General features: G+C 41.1%; 1 pseudogene; it reads right to left on the reverse strand.

Annotated features, from left to right (window-relative positions):
• Positions 1-5,102: 5,102 nt before the first annotated feature.
• On the reverse strand, positions 5,103-8,505 carry LOC140599249 (hsc70-interacting protein pseudogene; annotated as a pseudogene).
• Positions 8,506-13,741: the final 5,236 nt, after the last annotated feature.

The following is a 13,741-nucleotide window of genomic DNA, read 5'->3' on the forward strand; positions in this document are numbered from 1 at the left end:
ACTATAGTCCTTTTTATTAAATTGGAGTCTCCTCTCTATGGAATATCTTTTTCACAGAGAACACAATGTTAAAACACTCAAAAGATTGCTCCTTAAGATATATAGAATCCTTACATTATGTGTGCTTAGAATCCTTTGGGCTATTACATTTTATAAATTTTTCATGTTTGCCAGGTTACTTGTTAGTATGATTGGCTTAATGAAGGTCATCTTATTCTTGATTTGTGTCAAGTATTTGAAATCTAAAAAACTTCTTTTGTATATTTTCTAAGATACTCAGAGCCCATGAGGCCAATTGCTGGGGGTAAAGGGCTTTTAGCTTCAATTTGGAGTACAGGGATGGGAATAGCAAGGGAGCAGAGCTTAGATCAAGGGCCAAGATGGAAGATTCATGCTGGCATGAATATAAGATCCTCAGAATCTAATGCTAGGAGGAACCCAGATGAGCGGGGGAGATTGACAAAAGCAATTTGCATGAGAATCTGGCATCCAAGAGGGAAGGATTTTGCTCTTCTCAATACAATGGCTTTAGGAAGTTTGGGGGCTGAGGGCTTTTTTTTTAAAGACTTCTGTTTAGGGATACCTGGGTGGCTCTGCAGTTTAGCGCCTGCCTCAGCCCAGGGCATGATCCTGGAGTCCCGGGGGTTGAGAGCAGCATTGGGCTCCCTGCATGGTGCCTGCCTCTCTCTCTGCCTCTCTCTCTCTGTATGTGTCTCTCATGAATGAATGAATGAATGAATGAATGAATAAATAAATAAATAATTTTATTTATTTATTCATGAGAGACACAGAGAGAGGCAGAGACACAGGCAGAGAGAGAAGCAGGCTACACCCCCCCGCCCCCCCCCCCCCCCCCCCGGGAGCTAGATGCGGGACTCGATCTCGATCCCAGGACTCCAGTATCACGACCTGAGCAGAAGGCAGCCGCTCAACCACTGAGCCACCCAGGTGTCTGGAGGGCTAATCTTAAGGTCATGGTGTTTGGTGGAGAAATCCTTCCTCTTGAATTTTGGAGTGGGGCTGGGGTCATCCCCTGCATTATCACCTAACCCTAGTCTCTGGAAAACATAGAAATTGCTCCAATGCAACTTCTCTAATCATAACTGCCATACTGTAGATCTCTTCCTTCCTAAAGAGTGACTACTTGAAATGTATATTATTTCCTGCCACACTTAGCAGGTGGCACAGCTCAGCCAGCTCATAGTGGCACAGGGCTGGGAGGGGTTGCTCCTCACCACAATGCTATACTGTCTCTCACTTAAAGAAGCCTGTGATATGTTATTTGGCCAGGGAATGAATGAATATATATATATTAATATATACACACACACACATATATATATTCTTTTAAATTTTATTTATGTTTTTGAGAGCTTGCTCGCTCGTGCGAGAGAGCATGAGTTGGATGAGAGGCCGAAAGAGAAGCACAGAGCTTAACACAGGGCTCCATTTCAGGACCCACAGATTATGACCTGAGCCAACACAACTGACTGAACCACTCAGGTGTCCCTGGCCAGGTAATATATTTTAAATCTGGAGTTTTCTATCCTATTTTAAATTGTTGCATGCATTTGCACCTAATGGTAGTGACACCAAATATATGAGAGCTGAGCAGCAAAGAATGCTAAAAGTGAGAAAAAAAATTAGGTGTGGGTATTGATTTATATGTTGTTGGTATTTTCATAATATAAAACAACAGTTGTTCCCCTTGTTCAGATCCAGACTCTAGCATTTCTTGTGGCCTTCAGGTACTTCCATGAGACAGTCTCCCTCAGCACCACTCCTGTGGAACCGCTGTATGCTTAGGCTTCATTTTGCCTCTGTAAAACTTCCTGTTCAAAACCAAAAGCATTGTCTAGTCTCCTCAGCCTGGTTGAGGAACAAGTGCCAGCCATGGCCTCTTTGTCATGTTTCTAGAAGAGAATTGTCCCAGGTTAACAACCAAGCAAGGGAAAGGCCTTGGCCCAGCACAAACATCAGGAATCTGATGACCCAGTTACCATTTGGCCTGTGCTTCTCATTAGATTCTCCTATGATCACAGAGGCCATTTACTTCCCCTTACTTGTGTTATGGAGATGGCTTTCCGCCTGGCAGAGTGTCCCTCAGGATCCAGGGAACAAGATTCTGATGAGAAGGACTCAGGATGACAGTTGTCCCTGATTTCTCTGCTCCTAGCTGCTTCTCAAGCTGCCCCAGGCCCCCTGCCTTCATGGTTCCTGGCTTCTGTTATGCTTGGACACCCTTACCTAGCCCAGCCCAGGTGAGGAAAAATTTTCCCTTTGACTCAACTGAGCCTGGCCTAAATTTCTTAAAAATAATAATTGTCTGGGGGCACGTGGGTAGATCAATTGGTTAAGCATCTGACTCTTGGTTTCAGCTCAGGTCATGATCTTGGAGTTCTGAGATTGAGCCCTGCGTTGGGCTCTGTGCTCAGTGTGGAGTCTGCTTGTCCCACTGCCTCTGTTCTTCCCCCTGCGCTCTCTCTGGAATAAATAAATAAAATCTTTTAAAAAATTCTACAAAATAAAAAATAAAACTTGTCTGAGAAACTAAAGGAAAGGGAAACCAAAGAAACATATAAAAGTCAAGAAGCAAATAGTTGCAGAGCACAGATTACTTCCGTGAAGCCCAGCTGTCACAGATGACCTTGTCTGGCCCCTACCCTTGTCCAGCACAGCTCTGTATTCAGTGTTGCCATGCCTCCAAGCCTTGGAAGACCCATCATGTGTATTTGGCCTCTGTTAGTTACAAGATAGACACACATTTTGAGCAAGCTTAAGCAAAATAACATAGAATATTTTGCTCAAAAATTCAGGGAAATGTTGGATATGAAAGTGGGAAAGGGCGGGGATGTAGCTCAGAAAAAACTAGAGATCAGGCATCAAGCATCACCCTGCCCCTCTCCACAATATTTGCTCTTCTCTGGATGTGGACTTCACTTCAGAGTAAGCGGCAAGAAACTTGACTGTGGAAAACTGTTGAGCTTCACACCTCACAGTATCTACCATTGAAGAGGCACTGCATAATTTCCTATTTTTAGTATTTAAAGAACCTCAGGGGGCACCTGGGTGGCTCAGTTGGTTAAGTGTCTGGCTTCGGCTCAGGTCATGATTTCAGGGTCCTGGGATTGAGCCCTGGTGGGCTTGTGCTGGGCATGGACCCTGATTAGGATCTCTCTCCTTCTCCTGCTGCCTCTCCCCTGCATTCTCTCTCTCTTTCAAAAATAAAAATAAAAAGCTGGCCATTAAGATCAGTTATTCTTTGTTAAACTTACTATCACAAAAAAAAAAAAAAATGTACCTCAGAAGTGCTTGTAGCCACATTCCCATGTTTTAAAAAACATCTGCAAAGACATTAGCAAAATTAACCAATCTCAATTCTGGCCATCCCAGGCAGATGAAAATAATTTATGGCCTCTTACAAACATGTCTGGGTGTTATGTTTTACTTACCCAATAAAATAGAAATCTGGTTTGGACCCCTTTACTTCCATGGAGCCAGCGAGGGTGCATGACCTGGACAAAGTGGCTCTTTTTGATGAGGGAAGTTCTGGAGAGAGACTTAGCTGAGAGCTGTCAGCTGCTAACACTCCCAGCATCTGGGGTTGAAATGTTTCATTTCTGAAGTGGCGAATCTGATTGGCACACCATAGCATCTGCTGTAGTGATAGATATATGTCAGATGAAGAAGTAGTAGCTATATTATATAAAGAACTTTTCCTTCCCCTTTTTTCTTTCTTTTTTTTTTTTGAGGGAGAGTGAGAGAGAGAATCTTAAGCAGGCTCCATCTCACAACCCTGACATCATGACCTGAGCCAAAATCAAGAGTTAGATGCTTAACTGACTGAACCACCCAGGAGGCCCTAGAACTTTTACTTCTTAGTAAGGACAAGACATAATACCTGACAGAGTACTACAAAGATATAAACAGGGTGGGAGGAGGTGGCTCCTGGCTGGCTCAGTCAATAGAGCACATGATACTTGATCTCTTGGTGGTGAGTTTGAGGCCCCAGCTGGGTATGGGAGTTACTTAAAACAGTAAAAGAAACACACTTAAAAAAAGACATAACAGGAAATTCACAGAGAGAAATAAAAATGACCAATATATTTTAGTAGTTCTCAGGGAACTTTTTTTTTTTTAAGATTTTATTTATTTATTCATGAAACACACAGAGAGAGAGACAGAGAGAGAGAGAGAGAGAGAGGCAGAAGCAGGCTCCATGCAGGGAGCCTGACATGGGACTCGATCCTGGGTCTCCAGGATCACGCCCTGGGCCAAAGGCAGACACACTCAACTGCTGAGCCCCCGGGCTGCCCTCTCAGGGAACTTTAAATTAAAACAACACAATGCCATTTTTCTTTTCTTTTCTTTTTTTTTTTTTAAGATTTTATTTATTTATTCATGAGAGAGAGAAAGAGAGAGAGAGAGAGAGAGGCAGAGACACAGGCAGAGGGAGAAGCAGTCTCTGCAGGGAGCCCGACGTGGGACTCGATCCCGGGTCTCCAGGATCACGCCCTGGGCTGAAGGCAGTGCCAAACCACTGAGCAACCCGGGCTGCCCCACAATGTCATTTTTCAACAGATTGCAAAAAATGAGAGCTTAGCAAATGTTGGTAAAAGTCTAGGAAACAGATATTTTTATATACTGCTGGTAAGAGTAGAAGAAATGGTGAAGTCATTTCATTTCCACAATTCTGTTTCTTAATATCTGCAGTAACATTAGCATATATGTGAAGGAGACTTTTTTTGTACTAGCAAAAAGTTGGAAACAATCTTAATGTCCCATTGGAGGAAACTAATCTTTGATATAATCGTGGAATGGAGTAGTAGTATACTCACTTTTGGGGTAATTACTCCAAAAGTGATTGTATTAAAAAGTATATACCATATATATATATAGACATACACACACATTACTGGATAAGTTGATGGAATGCAGAATGATGAATGAGTGAAGGTGATAAGATTTATATTTAAAGATTACACACCTATAACATGATACCATGTATTTTCTGTAGGTACATATGAAAGTTTGTAAAAGCACAGAGAAAGGTCTAAAATCATATATAATGAACACATAAAAGAGGTTGCCTCTGGGAAGCACTGATAGGAAATAAATTTATTTTTTTTTAAATATTTTTTTAAATTTCATTTAAAAAAAAATACAGTATTTTCACATTTTTCTTGGAAATGACAATGAATGATTTCCTGCTGGTGGGAATACATTAGTGCAGCCACTATGAAAAACAGTATGGAGTTCCTCAAAACATTAAAAATAGAACTACACCCCCACCAAAAAACAAAATGTTATATGATCTAGCAATTCTGCTTGAGTATTTATTTACCTGAAGAAAACAAAAACACTCATTTGAAAGATCTATGAACTCCTATGTTCATTGCAGCATTATTTACAATAGCCAAGATACGGAAGCAACCCGAGTCCATTGTTAGATAAACAGAGAAGATGTGAGATATATATAGTGTATGTATATGTGAATATACATATGTGTGTGTATATATGCACACACATATATATGTGTATATGCAAACTGGATGTTGCAACAAGAGAGTTCCCCACACCAAAAACAATCATGCCAAAATTTACATATATATATATATATACACACACACACACATATATATGTATATACACAGGTGTATATATGTGTATATATATACACACACACAATTAAATTTTACTCAGCCATAAAAAGAATAAAATATTGCCATTTGTGACAACATGGATGGACCTAGAGGGTATTATGTTAAGCAAAATAAGTCAGATAAATACTTATATGTGGAACCTAAAAACAAAACAGAGACAGACCCAGATTCAGAGAACTATCTAGTAGTTACCAGAGGGGAGGTGGGGGAAGATGGGTGAAATACATGAAGGAGATAAAAAGGTACAAACCTCCAGTTATAAAATAAATAAGTAATGGGGATTTAATGTACAGCATAGAGAGTATAGTCAATAACATGTAAACACTTTGTATGGTGATACATGGTAGCTGTGCTTATGGTGACCATTTCAAATTCTTTTTTTTTTCTTAAGTAGACTCTATACTGAGTGTGGAGCTCAACATGGGGCTGAACTTATGACCCTGAGATTAAGTGTCAGACACTTAACCAGATAAACTACTGAGGCACCCCTATGGCGACCACTTTTTAATGTATATAAATATTGCACTATGTTGCACACTTGAAACTAATATAATATTGTATGTCAACTATACTTCAATAAATAAAAATGAATACTTTCAGTAGACACTGTGGGCTGCCAATATCACTGTCTGCTACTGATTAACTTATTGCAGTATTCTCAAACTTAGGTGTACTTTAAAACATAAAATGCCAATACCTAGGTCTTACCTTATAGATTCATATTTACTTGTTGTATTCTTGGGCAAAGGATTCTGAAAGTCTTAGGTTATTCTGATGTGCAGGTAGGGCTGTGAACTGCTGGGCCAAGGTAATTACACTTTCCTCACAAGTGATTTGTTACGAAAAATGCATGTGTCTCAATCATGCATGGCCTGTGGCCCAAGTCCATGTGGAAGGAGACTTATTGGCAACTTCTGGGAGAGGCTTCCATGTTGACCAAAAGTGGGGCACAAGAATTTTTTTTGTCTTCTTCTGTTAGATGTTGTCATGGTTGAATATGACATTTGAATCTACCACAATTACCTTTTTTTTCCCCCTTCAGCAAGGGCTTAATTTGTCAGAAGGGCGTTATGCTTGACCTCCAAATTTGGCTCACAATTTACTGATGAGATTCATAACCTTTGGGTTGCTCTGATATTTTGACATATTTGCTAGGTTCTGGGCTGCATCCTGGAAGGCTACTGTAACTTCTGGATCCTGCATGGCTGCAACAACCTTTGGGTCACTAAGAATTTCATTGAGACCAAGAATTCCTGCCATTTCAGGCATTCTTCCAGGAAAATTACTAGGCATTCCCCCAGGAAAGCCACCTGGGAAAGAGCCATAGTGAGCTCCTGATTGTTGTCTGGCTTCTTCCTCTCTCTGGGCTCTCTCATGTTCTTCCCGGGCCTTCTTAACTTTCTATTCTTTCTTTGATCTCTCACTCTTCACATTTTCGCTCATACTTTCTCCAATGGTCAGCAATTTTCTGGGCCCTCAGTTGGAACTTCTTTCAGCATTGCACTAGCATCTTCATCATAATCCAGTTTTCAAGCAAGGGCAAGATCGTGTGCTGCTTCTTCCCAAAGACCAGTAGTCTGTGTGCTTTCCCTCACCACTTGTAAGACTAAGCTGAATCAGGATTCATTTCAATAGGTCTGTCATAGTATCAAATGGCAGCATTTGGCTTCTGTAATTTGATGAAGACACTGGCTCTCTTGGCATATAGAATGGCCATACAAGGGTTCAGTTTGGTGGCATCTGTGAACCAGTTAATGGCCTTCTGTAGTTCACCATCATTTAGGACATCAGTGGCAGCCACTTTTTTTTTTATCATTTCCCTGATCCACCATTTCCTCAGTTATATGTACATTCTCATCTCCCATTTCTTGAGGAGCAACAGTATCTGGTTCAGTCACACCTTCATTGTCAATATCTAGATCACTCTCCTCATTTGATGGTTCGTCTGTCTTTATGTTTTCTCTGCCTTCTTACTATCTGTTTTTTTCTTCTTTGATACTGTCTTCTGATTTAGTTTTATGAGTAGCAGGTGGTATCCTCTCGCCCCATGCTCTCCACCCACTCCCACAGGAAGCACGTTTCCTTGGGGTGCAGAATGCTCAGATCTTGCTTACACATTTTCACAAACGCCTGAAGCTCGCTCACTTTGGGGGGGGGCAGTCCCCTGTCCAGAGGCAGTGGCAGGTGGTAGGTGCGGGGGAGTTTGTAGCCTGATTCCAGGCGTGGGTACTAGCTCAGTGTGTCCATGTGGAGGGGGGCAGTTGCCATGAGGCAGAGCCTACCACAATTATCTTGAGTCACAAGTGGAGCTGAGTGGGCTAAAAGACTGAGCTCATATGCTGAGGATGGTAGAGGGAAAGATGGAAAAGACCTAGGGTGCTGATGATAAATTAGTGAGTCACTGAATTAACCAAGACTGGAGCTGTGTTCCTTTGAGACTTATTGTTATATGACATAATAAATGGTCTTTATTGTTGAAATCTATGTCCTAATACAATAGTATTATATTGAGCCATATGAAACTGCTGTTTCACCACTTGAAAATCTTATTTATTTATTTATTTGTTTATTTATTTATTTAATTGTGTGGAGGGAAGGGCAGAAGGAGAGAGTGAGATCTCAAGCAGGCTCCATGCTCAGTGCAGAGCCTGACTGGGGGCTCAATCTCAGGACCCTGAGACCATGACCTGAGCCAAAACCAAGAGTCAGATGCTTAACCAACTGAGCCACTCAGGAAACCCATCTACCATTTTTTTTTTTTTTTTGCTCATTCCCCCACCATTACTCCTGATCTAAGGCAGATGTCTTCCTGATCTACTTTCACCACCTCCAATTTCCTCATCTGTACATTTTGACTCTGCTTTCATTGTATTTTTCTCTACTCTAAATATGTCATCTTCCAATAATTTCAGCCTCCAGAGGGATAACTAATCTAACATTCTTGTACAGAGTCTTAATAGTCTTGGCTATTATACTTTCATAGGTGTATATCCAAAATTTAAACTGTGTGTATAATCTATTTTTTCTACACATGGATATGTGATATCTCAGCCAAAATAATCAGCTGAGAAGATCATAGAACATGAGGTACAACTTGTTCTGGTAGGAGGAGTAGTTTAACTGCTGTAATAAACAATGCTAAATTTTACTGGCTTAATACAATAAAACTTATGTTTGCTCATTTTACAGTCCAATGGGGCAAAAGTGGAAGGGTGGCTCTGCTCCATATGGCTTCCATCTCAATGAAATCATTAATTATATTGTTATAATCATCCAATATCTTGTGTTTTAGGGGCACTTGGGTGGCTCAGTGGTTGAACATCTGCCTTTGGCTCAGTGTGTGTGATCCCAGGGTCTTGGGATTGAGTCCCACATCACGTTTCCCGCAGGAAGCCTACTTCTCCCTCTGCCTATGTCTCTGCCTCTCTCTGTGTGTCTCTCATTAAAAAAACAAAACAAAAAAAACACCACAACAAAAAAACTTCAATATCTTGCGTTTTAGTGGCAGTAGTTACCTAAAAGAATTTAAAAAAATACAATGCGTAATTGTATAAAATAAATGCAATTTAAATATATTTTCATAAAAATGTAAATTAAAGAAATGCAAAAATAAAAATTACTTTAAATATCTTTGTTATTTTCCTCAAGAATAATCATTTATCCAAATTTAAAGGCAAAATGCAATATAGCTATAAATATCAACATTTTAGATAATTATTTAGATAAAGCTAAATTTTTTAGCTTTTGACAATTTAATTCTAGGAAGTTTTATAAAAATAAAACTATTCATGATTCTAATATTCAATGTCTGTTTAGTTGCCAGTGTAAACAATGGATATTATACTTCATTCATGTTTCCTCTACACCTACATGTCTATCAATTTAAAGGTAAAATCAATTGTTTATTTTTAACCTCCAGATACAAGTGTTGCAAACATACACACCTTGGAAAAAGAAGAGAGACAAAAAAAAAAGTCACTCAGCAGTACTGAAAATGATGCCCCCATACTAATGCAAGTGTCTGTGATCCTCATGCTGAGAAAGACATTGCCTAAATTGCCTTTTATCCTCTCAATCATTTCCTCTGTTAAATCCTCCCTGCACTCAGGAGCAGCAGCACACTCTACAACACCTTCAAAGCATTTGGATGCAGTCAGGTCTTGTTTTCCTGGGGGCTTTAACAGTGTTATTAGGCATGAGAGCAGATGTTTAGGCTATCAGGTTATATTATGTCAGAACTGAGCACCACAGCCCAAATAATAGATATTTTAAAAAAGATTTTATTTATTTATTCATGAGAGAGAGAGAGAGAGAGAGAGAGAGAGAGGCAGAGACACAGGCAGAGGAAGAAGCAGGCTCTATGCGGGGAGCCTGATGTGGGACTTGATCCCGGGTCTCCAGGGCCAGCCCTGGGCTGAAGGTGGCGCTAAACCGCTGAGCCACCTGGGCTGCCCCCCAAATAACAGATGTTCACACTTCTTAAATTAATTTACTATATCCAAGTGCATTTTTGTTTTTTAAAATGTAGGGTTTTTTAATGTGTATGACTGAGGAAAGGAGCCCTTCCTGCCTGGGCCTAAGGGCATTACTGTTCACAGAGTTCTGACATGGGCACTGATGGCCCAGCTCCAGGAATTCCCAGAAAAGAGGTCCATTTTATGTGCCAGGGCTCATGTCTACCACAGAGGTGTAATGTCAATCTGGCATGAAAGAAAGATTGAATGTTTCCTGAACATATGAGAATTCTGCTTCATAAATTATCTGATAGAGAATGGTTAGACAGTATATATCTTAACTCAAATACCATCATGGTACTAGAGGAAGGTGATAACCATGCATACATATGGGTTGCCCAAAGCACTATTGTTTGAAAGTGTGCTGTATGTCCACTCAGACTCAGTTCCTTGATCTCCTCAGCACTGATATTCTCCTCCACTCCTCTTTGGTCTCCCATTCCCATGACAAGGGCCACACCTGGACACCCTGTCATCCCATGAACTTGCTACTCCTCAGATATGTCATCTTCCAACTCCTACTCTAACCACAACTTCCTTTTCCTCCAGCTCCCCTTTCCAATTCCCTTGTCCTATTATCACACCTGTTTAGCAAAAGCCAAACCTCGAAGAATCCAAATCTCTGATTTCTATATGATACCGGAGAAAGGACGCCTGGGTGGCTCAGTGATTGAGTGTCTGCCTCTGGCTCAGGGCGTGATCCTCGATTTGTGGGATCAAGTTCCACATTGGGCTCCCTTCAATGAGCCTGTATCTCCCTCTGCCTATGTCTCTGCCTCTCTCTCTCTCTTTCTCTATGTCTCTCATGAATAAATAAATCTTAAAAAAAGAAGAAAGAAAGAAAGAAAAAGAAAGAAAGAAGAAAGAAAGAAAGAAAGAAAGAAAGAAAGAAAGAAAGAAAGAAAGAAAGAAAGATCACTCAACCTGCCAGTCTGGAGCCACTACCAACCACTGGTCATCAATGTCAGCCGGCTTCAGTGGTGCCTGATCACTTATTTCCCCACAGTCAAGGAGGGGTCCAGGGAAGTTTAGGCAATTTGTGGGACCACCTTTAAGAAGAGAATACAGGGGCACCTGGGTGGCTCAGTTGGTTAAGCATCTGACTCTTGATTTTGGCTCAGGTCATGATCTCAGAGTTGTGAGATCAAGCCCTGCATCTGGCTCTGTGCTGGGCATGGAGCCTGCTTAAGGTTCTCTCTCTTCTGCTCCCAAATAACAGATGCGTGCACACGCATGGTCTCTCTTCTTAAAAAAAAAAAAAAAAAGGGAATATAAAATTATACATGGTCTCTCTTCTTAAAAAAAAAAAAGGGAATATAAAATTATAGGTACAAAATTAGGTACAAAAGTGCATGTTGCTTTAGAATGAGAAAAAAAATAAAGAAAAAAAAACCACACGGTTAATTTCCAATTAACCACATGGGTAATTGGAGCCATGGGTATTTAAGGGCTTCTGAGATCTTTTTAGACAATTTACCAGTAACATTTGCATAAAAATGCTAACAGCAAACTGTCCCTCTGCCTCCCATCCAAAAATACAGCTCTCAGGGACTCCTTTACTCAGAGAGGCCCAAATAAGTTCAAAAGCTTCACAGTATACTGCCTCTTGGCTTATAACACGCAGTTCATGTCTTCTCCATCTTCTCAAGTCACTCAACCCACCAGCAACCTTGAGCTGTTAACAGGTGACTTCTCCTCTGACTTCATAGACAACATGAAAGTCATCAGCCATAAACTCCCTCCTTCTGCTACCAAATCAGCAAACCCACTTGTATCCCACTCATATTTTCTTCCTTTCTACTTTCTACAACAGAAGAGGGGTCACTCCATCCATTTCTAAATCTTTGTATTGTTAATTTCTCTTAACAGTTGTCTCCTAGTTTCTTTTTCTTTTTTTTTAAATTTTTATTTATTTATGATAGTCACACACACACACACACACACACACACACACACACACACACAGAGAGGCAGAGGGAGAAGCAGGCTCCATGCACTGGGAGCCCGATGTGGGATTCGATCCCGGGTCTCCAGGATCGCGCCCTGGGCCAAAGGCAGGCGCCAAACCACTGCGCCACCCAGGGATCCCTGTCTCCTAGTTTCATCAAAGAGTTTCTGTTTATTTATTTATTCATGAGAGACAGAGAGGGGGGGCAGAGGAGAAGCAGGCTCCATGCAGGGAGCCCAACATGGGACTCGATCCCGGGGACTCCAGGATCACGCCCTGGGCTGAAGGCAGGCGCTAAACCGCTGAGCCACCAGGGCTGCCCTTTGGGGGTGGTTTTCAAGAGTAACAAGAGCCATGTGGAAACTAGAAGTCAACTTATTTCCTTCTATTCTCCTGGTTCACTTCCTCCTTCTAGGACCTCCTGCCAAGTTCTTTTTTCCTCTGCCTGCTCCTTAGATCATAGATTTCCTCAGGTCGACATCATGTTATTTATTTATTTTATTTTATTTTTTAAAAGATTTTACTTATTCATTCATGAGAGACAGAGGCAGAGAGAGAGAAGCAGGCTCCATGCAGGGAGTCTGGTATGGGACTCGATCAGGGACTCCAGGATCACACCCTGGGCAGGTGCTTAACCAGGTGTCCCAAATCATTTACTTATTAAACAACGACACTGATAACTATGTTTTAGGATTATTGCAAGCATGAAGTTGGCAAGAGAGTTCTTGTACCTGTCCTCTCACTATAAGGGCACATGGCAGAAGTGCCTGTCCTAATCTGGTGTAAAGGGAAGAGGTCAGAGAAGACTTCCTGAACCAAGTGGCATATGTTTAAGCAAGACTTGAAGGATGAGCTGCCAGGTGAAGTGAAGTGGTCCAGGCAACAGGCTCAGAGGGAGCAAAGAATATGCCACATCTGGGAACTGAAAGAAGGGGGTGGAGGTGGGAGGTGAGACATGAGAAGTAGGTACAGATCTGATAAGGCAGGTCTTTGAGCCTTGTTAAGAATTTGGACTTTATTCTAAGGGCTATAGGATGCATCGATACTGCCCACATTTTCTAGCATCTGATTCTATTCTTTGCCCTGACTTGTGTACTCCATTCTGCAGCCAAATGATCTTAAAATTTAAGTCACGTCATGTTACTCTCTTGCTTAAAACATTCTAGTGTCTTTCTATTGTCCAATGGATTAAATCCCAAACTCCTTAACAAGCTTACAAGACCTCACATGACCTTGTCATAGCACCCTGACTGGTTTCTTTGATTTCTTTTAGTTTAGATGCTCTGTTGTCTCTGGATCCCAGATAAGCTGTTCATTCTGCCAGGAACCTCTTTTCCCCCCTTCTATTTGTGTTTTGGGTGTTATATCTGCTGGGGAAATTTTCATTGATCTTCAAGTCTGTATCCAGTGCTCCTCCTGTGAGCTCTCATTTACACTGTGGACTTCTGCTCATGTAATATTTTACATGTGACTGCAGCAAGTGACTGGACATCTGTGAGGACTCTCTAAGTGCCAGGAGCACACAAATTTTGTCTACATTGATTATCTTTGTATCTCTAGCATGCAGCTCACTATATAACTGTTAACTGTATTTGCTGAATAATTGAATGAAAAAA

Source organism: Vulpes vulpes, chromosome 6 (assembly GCF_048418805.1).
Source record: "Vulpes vulpes isolate BD-2025 chromosome 6, VulVul3, whole genome shotgun sequence".
Lineage (NCBI taxonomy): Eukaryota > Metazoa > Chordata > Mammalia > Carnivora > Canidae > Vulpes > Vulpes vulpes.